This window comes from Chiloscyllium plagiosum, unplaced genomic scaffold (assembly GCF_037043375.1).
Source record: "Chiloscyllium plagiosum isolate Xiang-an unplaced genomic scaffold, Cpla_swu_hap1 HiC_scaffold_25, whole genome shotgun sequence".
NCBI lineage: Eukaryota > Metazoa > Chordata > Chondrichthyes > Orectolobiformes > Hemiscylliidae > Chiloscyllium > Chiloscyllium plagiosum.
The window spans coordinates 26,978,844-26,988,158 of NW_028270163.1; the positions used below are offsets into that span (position 1 = coordinate 26,978,844).

General features: G+C 40.3%; 1 pseudogene; it reads left to right on the plus strand.

Annotated features, from left to right (window-relative positions):
- The first annotated feature begins 2,411 nt into the window (after positions 1 to 2,411).
- LOC122562351 (signal recognition particle subunit SRP54 pseudogene) lies at positions 2,412 to 3,781 on the plus strand (annotated as a pseudogene).
- The last annotated feature ends 5,534 nt before the right edge of the window (positions 3,782 to 9,315 follow it).

Genomic DNA, 9,315 nt, shown 5'->3' on the forward strand with positions numbered 1-9,315 from the left:
ATCAGCACTCTTTCTCAGGCGGAATAAATTGTTTGCTTGCTTTGAAATTTGGTATTCATGCATGTGTCCTGAGTTTTATCCTTTTATGGTTCAGTGTTCAATACATCTTCTATTGACACCGTTCTTATAAAGCGCCTCAGGTTGTTTCACCACATCAAGCTGCAAGAGGAATAGACAGACATTATTATTGAATTAGCTGACTAGTTGAGTTTGTAAATTTGTGCTTGAGACGCATGAAGAAGAGGGAGGTGGTAAACTGATTGTTTCCACATTTCACTGCCTGTCAACTTAAGAATGCTCAATTTAGTCCTATCCTTGGCTTCCTGTCTGTTAAATAATCCTCTATCAATGCTGATATGATACTCAGCCCACAACATCATCAAATGGTTACAACAGAGAAGGAGGCTATTTGACCAGTCATGTCTATGCCAGTTCTTTGCAAGAAAAACGTTGTCAGTTGATGATCAAGGGAGTCATCAGCTGTGTGAAAATCTATTGTTTGGTTACGGTTATGATTTACTTGAAGTTGACTATTTCAATTCTAAACTACCTAACCTTAAGCAGCATTTTACAAACTCTATTGGAAGAGAAGATCAAGCTAAGTATTAAGGAAATTAGCTGGGTCTGTGTATTTCTGTAACTGGTCAGCCAGTCCCTTTTCTTCAGAAAGCCACGTGCCTCAGTGCAACTCAGCACAGAATGTATCTTTTGAGCAGAGTGCTGGGAATTTGGTGACTAGGGGAAGGAGGTCCTTCTTTGCTTATGCTTTTTCTAATTTTATGAAAGACAGAATGAAACCATGTTTCTGAAGTATCATTTGCACCCACACAAACTCCTGAATATCCAATGAAGTTCTTTGAGTATCCAGCAGACAGATACCACAAGCTGAGTTTGTAAGCAGAATCGACACAGCAGGAAACTTATTTTTTGCAAGTTGGCGGCCTGTGGCTGGAGATTTCCAGAGAGAGCCACAGAGTGATTCAAATAGATTTTGTCTGTGTGTGTGTGAGAGAGAGAGACTGTGTGTGTGTGTGTATACACTTCAGCATCGTCCACCCGTTTACCATGGAGAGGCAGATTCACACCTAGCTAATGAAATCTGTAAATGATAGCAATACCCAACATTACAATTGGCGTGGGTCTCCTGAACTTGCTGATACATGGCATATATACCTCCGGAGTGAGAATACTGGCAGTTCTTGGGCCTGCAGCCTGCAGATACAGAGAGCACACTGAGAAAGATTGTTGTGAGCATTTGTGCTCAGAGGCTTAATTCTGCATGTTGGGATGGTTAGCACCATGCCTGCCTTTGAATGAAGCTGGAGTAATGATCATTAATAGCACTGACAGCAATAACCTGCTGAAGGCTGGACAGGGAAGCAGCAGAGAGGAGAATGACAGATACAACAATAGCTATAAATTACCACCAGCAATTTTGTAAATTATTATCAGTGACCACTGTTTCTCAGTTACTCCTATAGGTTAGCTCAGTAATACACTTAGAGATTATTCCCAGTAACTCTCATAGATTACCCAGTAACTTGTATAGAATACCTCCAGTGTCCCTTCTTCAAAGCTCCAGTGACTCTGAAGGATTATTTCAGTAATTCCTATAGATTATCCTCAGTAACTCCTACACATTATCCCAGTCACTCCTGTAAAATTTCCCTTCAGTGACTGTTTAAAAAGCATCAGCATGCTCTAAATAACCAACCCTTCAGTCCTCCAGGTAATACCAACGTTAACCCCACCCCCAAATAATCCATAAATACTTCATGTTCAAAATTCTCTTCTCCATCAGATTGTTTTTTTTTCTCTGAAATAATCCAGTTTAGTAAAAGGCAATAATTTTTTTAACTTCAATCTAGCTCTCTATAAACACAAGGATTTTGTCTACTTTGGCTACTTATGGAAATTCCCCCATGGAGAATATTTTCAATTAAGCCTCATCTGGCTCTTTCCCCAACTCTCTCTCTTGTCCTACCTCCCCCTCCCACCCCAACACCCCACTACCTTGCAGCCAATGGTGGTCCTATCAGAAGTAAGGAGCGCCCAATGGCATCCAGCAATTGTGGGAGCACACAAGTCTATCCACCATGTCAAGACGGTGATCTATGGAGGGCCAGTCTCAACCAAGAACTGTCCAATGTCAAACTAATTCTGGAAAGTATTGGTGGTTTAGCCCCAGTTTGTGGGAACTGCATTAGGTAGTGTGTTGGTGAAAGGCTGCTGAGTCATTTCCTGTACATAGATTCTGGATATGTTAATGTTCAGATCAAATAAGTCAGTGAATGGGCTGCTCCTGTACCAGTGAGTTGAATCTGAAAGGCCCCAGTCCTTTTCTTCCCCACTCAGCAGAATTACTCATTTGTTGCCCTCTGGAACATTCTATAATGAACATTCTATAATGAATGACATTAGTGGATTTGAAGAGAAAGCTGACCTCTGCTCTGCAATCCCTCATCAACTTCAGCATCATCTGTGAGAAGGTTTTGAACACTCTTTCGGAGGAAGTTTTGTACTGCGTTATTGCAAGCATATGTCAGTATGAAGCTGGTGAAGCAATTTCAAGAAAATGTCAAAGCAGCTATAGACTTGGAAAAGATGGCCTCGGGCTACAACCAAAAATGAATGATCCATGATAGTGTTTTGACGAACTTGCCAAGCTTGTTGAACCAGGAGTCAAAGTAATGGAACCCCACGAAAGGTCATCAAAATGTTGTCGTGTTTGTTGGCCTTTGAGATAGTGATAAAACTACAGCATGCACAAAGCTAGCATACAGTTTCCGAAGGAAAGGCTGGAAGACTTGCTTAATCTGCGCAGACACATTCAGAGCACAGGCATTTGACCAAATGATGCAGAATGCAACCAAAGCAAGAATCCCATTCCATCAAAGCTATACAGAAATGGATCGAGTGAACGTAGCCACAGAAGACATGGAGACTTTTCAAGAAGAACACTTTGAGATAGTAATTGTGGATACCAGTTGTTGACACAAGCAAGAAGCCTCTTTATTTAAAGAAATGCTACACATTTCAAATATTATACAGCCAGATGACATTATCTATGTAGTGGATGCATCAATCAGTCAATCTGTGAAGCACAAGCTAAAGCTTTCAAAGAGCAAGTGGTTGTCACATGAGTAGTTGTAACTGAACTCGCTGGTCATGCAAAAGGAGGAGGTGCTCTGTGCTATGACTGCCACCAAAAGTCCAATCCTTTTCATTGGTACAGGAGAACACTGACAATTTTCAACTGTTCAAATCAATGCTCTTCATTCGTAAGCTTCTTGGCATGGGTGATATTGAAGGTTTAAAAGACAAGGCAGAGGATCTGAATTGAAAGGCACACTTGAACACGGCCAATTCACACTCCAAAATCTATCCAAATAATGTCAAAATGTTATGAAGATGGGGCCTGTCAGTCACAGTGCAAATGTTCACTGGCTTCAGAACCGATCCCATGAACAAACACAGTGAAGAAGATGTAATGGCAAGGCCAACCAAACTGATGACCATAATGGACAGCAATAGAGACCAAGAATTGGATAATAACGGTGGTGTAAAGCTCTTCAGTAAACCAGGAGGAATACTAAGAATAGTTTGGAGCTGGTGAAACAGCCAGTTTTTCAGGAACTTCTAACACAGTATAAAGAATTTGCTCAAAAAGTTAAAGAAATAAAAAGAACTAAAGGACATTTCAAGACTGGTGATATGCTCAAAAAATGTCAAGCCATCTCAAATGGCCAAACTTAACCAGCAGATGGTGACATATGTATGAACCCAGATTGTTATCCTTAGTCAATAGTCCCCACCCTCTCCCCAGTTTATACAGGCACAGAAATATACAGCATGGAAACAAACCCTTCCATCCACGTCCATGGAGACCAGATGTCTTGTATAAATCTAGTCACGTTTTCCAGTATTTGGCCCATATCCCTCTAAACCCTTCTTAATTATATACCAATCCAGGTGCCTTTTTTAAATGTTGTAATCATATTAGTGTCCATCACTTTCTCTGGTAGCTCATTTCATAGACACACCATCCTCTACATGAAAAGATTGCCCCTTAGATCCTTTTTACCTTTCCCCTCTCACCTTAAACCTATGCGTTCTAGTCTGGGGAAAAGACTTGGTCTGTTTACCATATCTATACCCCTTATAATTTTATAGAGCTCTGTAAGGTCACCCCTCGGTCTCCACTCCAGGGAAAATAGCCTCAGCCTATTCAGCCTCTCCCTATAGCTCAAACCCTCCAACCCCAGCAACATCCTTTTAAATCTTTTCAGAATCCTTTCAAATTTCACACCATCCTTCCTTTAGGAGGGAGACCAGAATTGCACAGCATGCTCCAAAAGTCCTAACCAATGTCCTGTACAGCTGCAACATGACCCTCCAACTCCTATACTGACTGATAAAGGCAAGCATACCAAACGCCTTCCTCACTGTCCTATCTACCTGCGACTCTACTTTCAAGGAGCTATGAATCTGCACTCCAACGTCTCTTTGTTCAGCAACGCTCCCCATGACCTTACCATTAAATGTATAAGTCCTGCTCTGATTTGCTTTTCCAAAATGCAGCATTTCACATCTATCTAAATTAAACTCCATGTATCACTTCTCAGCCCAGCTGATCAAAATCCCATTGTATTCTGAGGTAACCCTCTTCACTGTCCGCTACACCTCCAATTTTAGTGTCACGTATAAACTTACTAACTATACCTCCTCTGTTCACATCCAAATCATTTATATAAAGCAGTGGACCCAGCACCGAACCCTGTGGCACTCCACTGGTCACAGACCTCCAGTCTGAAAAACAATCCTCCACCACCATCCTCTGACTTCTATCTTCAAGTAGTTCTGTATCCAAATGGCTAGTTCTCCCTTTATTCCCATGTGATCTAACCTTGCTAACCAGTCTACCATGAGGAATCTTGTCGAACGCCTTACTGAAGTCCATATAGATCATATCCACTACTCTGCCCTCATCAATCCTCTTTCTTACTTCTTCACAAAACTCAATCAAGTTTGTGAGACATGATTTCCCATGCACAAAGCCATGGTTGACTATCCATAATCAATGCTTGCTTTTCCAAATGCATGTAAATCCTGTCCCTCAGGATTCCTTCCAACAAATTTCCCATCAGCGATGTCAGTCTCACGATCTATAGTACCCTAGCTTTTCCTTACAGCTTTCTTAAACAGCCAACCTCCAGTCTTCCGGCACCTCACCTGTGGCTATCAATGATACAAATATCTCAACAAGGGGCCCAGCAATTTCTTCCTCACTTCCCACAGAATTCTAGGGTACTCCTGGTCAGGTACCAGGGATTTATCCACATTTATGCATTTTAAGAGGTCCAGCACCACTGCCTCTGTAATATGGACATTTTTCAAGATGTCACTATTTCTCATTTTCTCTATCTTTCATATCCTTCTCCACAGTAAACACTTAATGCAAAATACTCGTTTAGTATCTCAGTCATTTCCTGTGATTCCACACAAAGGCCACCTTGCTGATCTTTAAGGGCCCTATTCTCTCCCTAGTTACCCTTTTGTCCTTAATGTATTTGTAGAATCCCTTTGGATTCTCCTTAATCCTATTTGCCAAAGCTATCTCATGTCACTTTTTGCCCTCATGATTTCCCTTTTAAGTGTACTCCTACTGCATTTATACTTTGCTAGAGATTCACTCAATCCCTGCTGTTTATACCTGACATGCTTACTTCCTTTTCTTGACTAAAACCTCAATTTCTTTAGTCATCCAGCATTTTCTACACCTACCAGCTTTGCCCTGCCCCTGAACAGGAACATACAGTGTCTGGACTCATTATCTCATTTTTGAAGGCTTTTCATTTTCAAGATTTCCCTTTACCTGCGAACATCCCCAGTCAGCTTTTGAGAATTTTTGCCTAATACCATCTAAATTAGCCTTCCTCCAATTTAGACTTCAACTTTCAGATCCAGTCTATCCTTTTCCATCTCTATTTTGAAACTAATAGAATATATCGCCCACCCCAAAGTACTCCCCCATTGACACCTCAGTCACCTGCCCTTTGTTATTCTCAAGAGTAGGCCAAAGTTTGCACCTTCTCTAGTAGATACAGCCACATACTTAATCAGAATTTTTTCTTGTACACACTTAACAAATTCCTCTCCATCCAAACCCTTAATACTATGGCAGTCCCAGTCTGTTTGAAAAGTTAAAATCCTCTCCCATAACCACCCTATTATTCTCACATAAGAAATTAGATGTTGTTCTATTCCCAATGTTAAAATTTATGGACATTTCCAATGTTTCCTGCTCCATAAAACAAACCAAACAATGTGGGATTTTAAACATCTTTTGTTTGGGTTTCTCCAAAAAGAAATGAAAGGGATCAGACGAAAAATCTATTTAAACCAAACTTCATAGCAAGGCTGCATTTGCATAGACGAGACTAAGTTAAAACTGACTACTTAGTAGACACTTTACATGAGCTCCTATCCTTTGGATAGTTTTAATGTTAGACTGCCCTGAAGGAGAAAAAAATGTTTTTAACATGCAGCCTGTCTACAATGCCATCAACAGGAAGCAGGACACTAGGCTGACATGTAAGTCAATAGATGTGAAGCTGGAAGAGTGCTTTTACAGCTTTGTATGTATTGACTCTGACTTCCAGCATCTGCAGTCCTGACTTTATCCAAGGCTGATACCTAACTCTGCCTCAAGTTCTCGAGAAACATTCCTGTCATTGTCTGTAAGTGGGCCAAGTCTCTGTAAAAGCAAATCTCCGATTACTGTGTTATTGTCAAATTTAGAAGGAATTCTGCAATTCCTATCACCCATCATTTGAAACCACCTGAATCTGAACTTCAATGAGCAAGAGCCCTCACTGAGCACTTACTTTCTGGAATCTGACAATCACGCCAATTAAAATGTAAACCTTTGGGTATTTAGCTATTCTTAATTGAAAATATCCTTTTTCTCTCCCTTCTGCTTATATATGTGTGTGTCTTTCTGGGGACAATCATTCTCTGGGAATATATGAATAAACTATGCTTCTTATTTAACTCAAGAGATTTAGTTGCAGACCACTTCGAGGTTTGATTTCACATACAAAAGTGTTTGGGGAAAATGCAAGGCTTTTTCAAACTTGAAAACCACTTTGGATATGAGCAGAAGGCAAGATGAATAAAAGAGTTCGGACTGCCTTTCTCCCCTGTTCATAAAACTTCAATTCTAGGTTATGAAATGATAAGTGCTATTTGATGAACTATTAATAAGTTGTAATGTTTGGCTTGTTGTTCAATGCTTTCATTCAAAAATTACAACTCCCCTCCTCGTGAACAAAGCATCTCAAGTTAATGTCACAGAATGATTGATGGCTCTATGCAATATCTGATCAATGGTGAAATCTCAGGGCTCCTTCCCATCTTGTTTGAGGGCAGTTTTAATCAACTCTCCCATTGGAAATGAACATTCATCTGGACATTGTGTCCTGGTCCAGTGTTGGTTAAGTACAAAATATGCTTGGGGCACATCCTGGAAAGAGGAACTCAGGTGGTTTCCTGTTGCCATTCACATAGGTGCTTTCTTCTGGGTATCTTTTTCCAGGTGGAGCTGCAACTGGAACTGAAGTGGTTCTCCACTGGAGACAAAGCCAATGTTCAGAGTCAAGGTGTTTCAGAGGGCACTGGATATTCATTTTAATGGAAACAGTGTAAAGGACTATGGGGAAAGATTGGAGAATGGCACTAAATCATACTGTTCATTCAGAGAACTGTTGCACTTATGATGGGTTGAGAGTGTGGTGCTGGAAAAGCAGGAATTCCTGATGAAGTGCTTTTGCCCGAAACATCAAATTCTCCTGGTCCTTGGATGCTGCCTTGCCAGCACCGGCTGTGCTTTTCCAGCCCCACACTCTCGACTCTGATCTCCAGCATCTGCAGTCTTCACTTTCTCCCTGCAATTATGATGGATCCCATGAGCTGTAATAATACTCTAATAGCTGTAAATCATTGACACTTCCTCTAACTTCTCTGGATACATAACAGAGTAGAGCAAGCATTTGGTGTAATCAAGCTTCCTAATGAGTTTATATAGGTACATGTACATGCAGGTACGATAAGTAAACGCTCAAAATTGCCAGCTGGTTTTCCTGTGTGGGGATGATCGGTCCTCAGGTGGTAAAATCATCCAACAAGGTCTTTTCATGGCCTCGGTAGTTGACCTGAAGAAACTCAGATCTGGCGGCTTCTGTGGGGACCAAAGGTTTTGAATTCGGTAGGAGTCATCTTCAGAACTGCTCTGCAGATGCTTAGTATCAGACTGTTTCTAGAATGGGTACTGGAATCCATAATAAGGGAACAGAGTTACAGCAGAGACCAAAAACAATTATTTTCATCTTCCCAATATTTAATTGTAGCACTAGATGTTCAGTCTTTGATGTCAGATAATTTAATAGCAGTGAAAGAGTCAAGAGAGTTGCTGGTGATGTGAGGCAGGGCTGGCTGTTAGCTCAGGAATAAAATGCATTGGGTATTGTTACTCCTCTTAACTGGTCACCTGTGATAGTGCTGCAATAGCTGATTTCAGCCAGTGAAGTTAAAACAAAGTTGCTAAGGGTACAAGTTCTCAGTGTTATACATTGTCACTTTCCAGCAAAGACAATGTTTCAAATGCTGGATAGCGACAGGATCAGGTTTGGCTATGATAATCTGCCCTGGCATGCAGCTCTTGCATTTTGTATGTGATATGGAATTGAGGAGAAATGGTTGGAAAATAAAATACTACCATGGATTATAGAATTTGAGAATAGCGAAGGATGAGAAAAAGCCATTCAACCAATAATCGGCATTCATGGTACAGTACATTAACTTTCCCATCTGGAATCTAATTGCATTTTGAATAGCTAATTATTTATCTCTATTTTTGGCATTGGCTAAATTATTTCTAATATTTATTATTTTTCTGAAGATACTTTGAAGGATTTTGAAACATTGTCTCTATTGAAAATAGTATAGCTTTTTTTTAAATAGAGGAATAAGAGATGTGTCAAATCCATGTAGCATAATGAGGACTAATGATAAAATTACCATTAAGAATATTCATAAGGGAGGGAAACCAGATGGAATACTTCCAATGCTACTTCAGAAAATGAGAGTGGAAATGGAGCAGCTGTGACTGGAATATTTGCAGTTCATTATGTTCAGTGATAGTAGTGATTTGATTGAAAAAATTTTCATGCTTTTCCTGATTTCAGAAAGATCAGAAGTGCATTCGCTGGGACTACTGATACCAATACCTGGTAAAATGTTGGAGATTTATAAAAA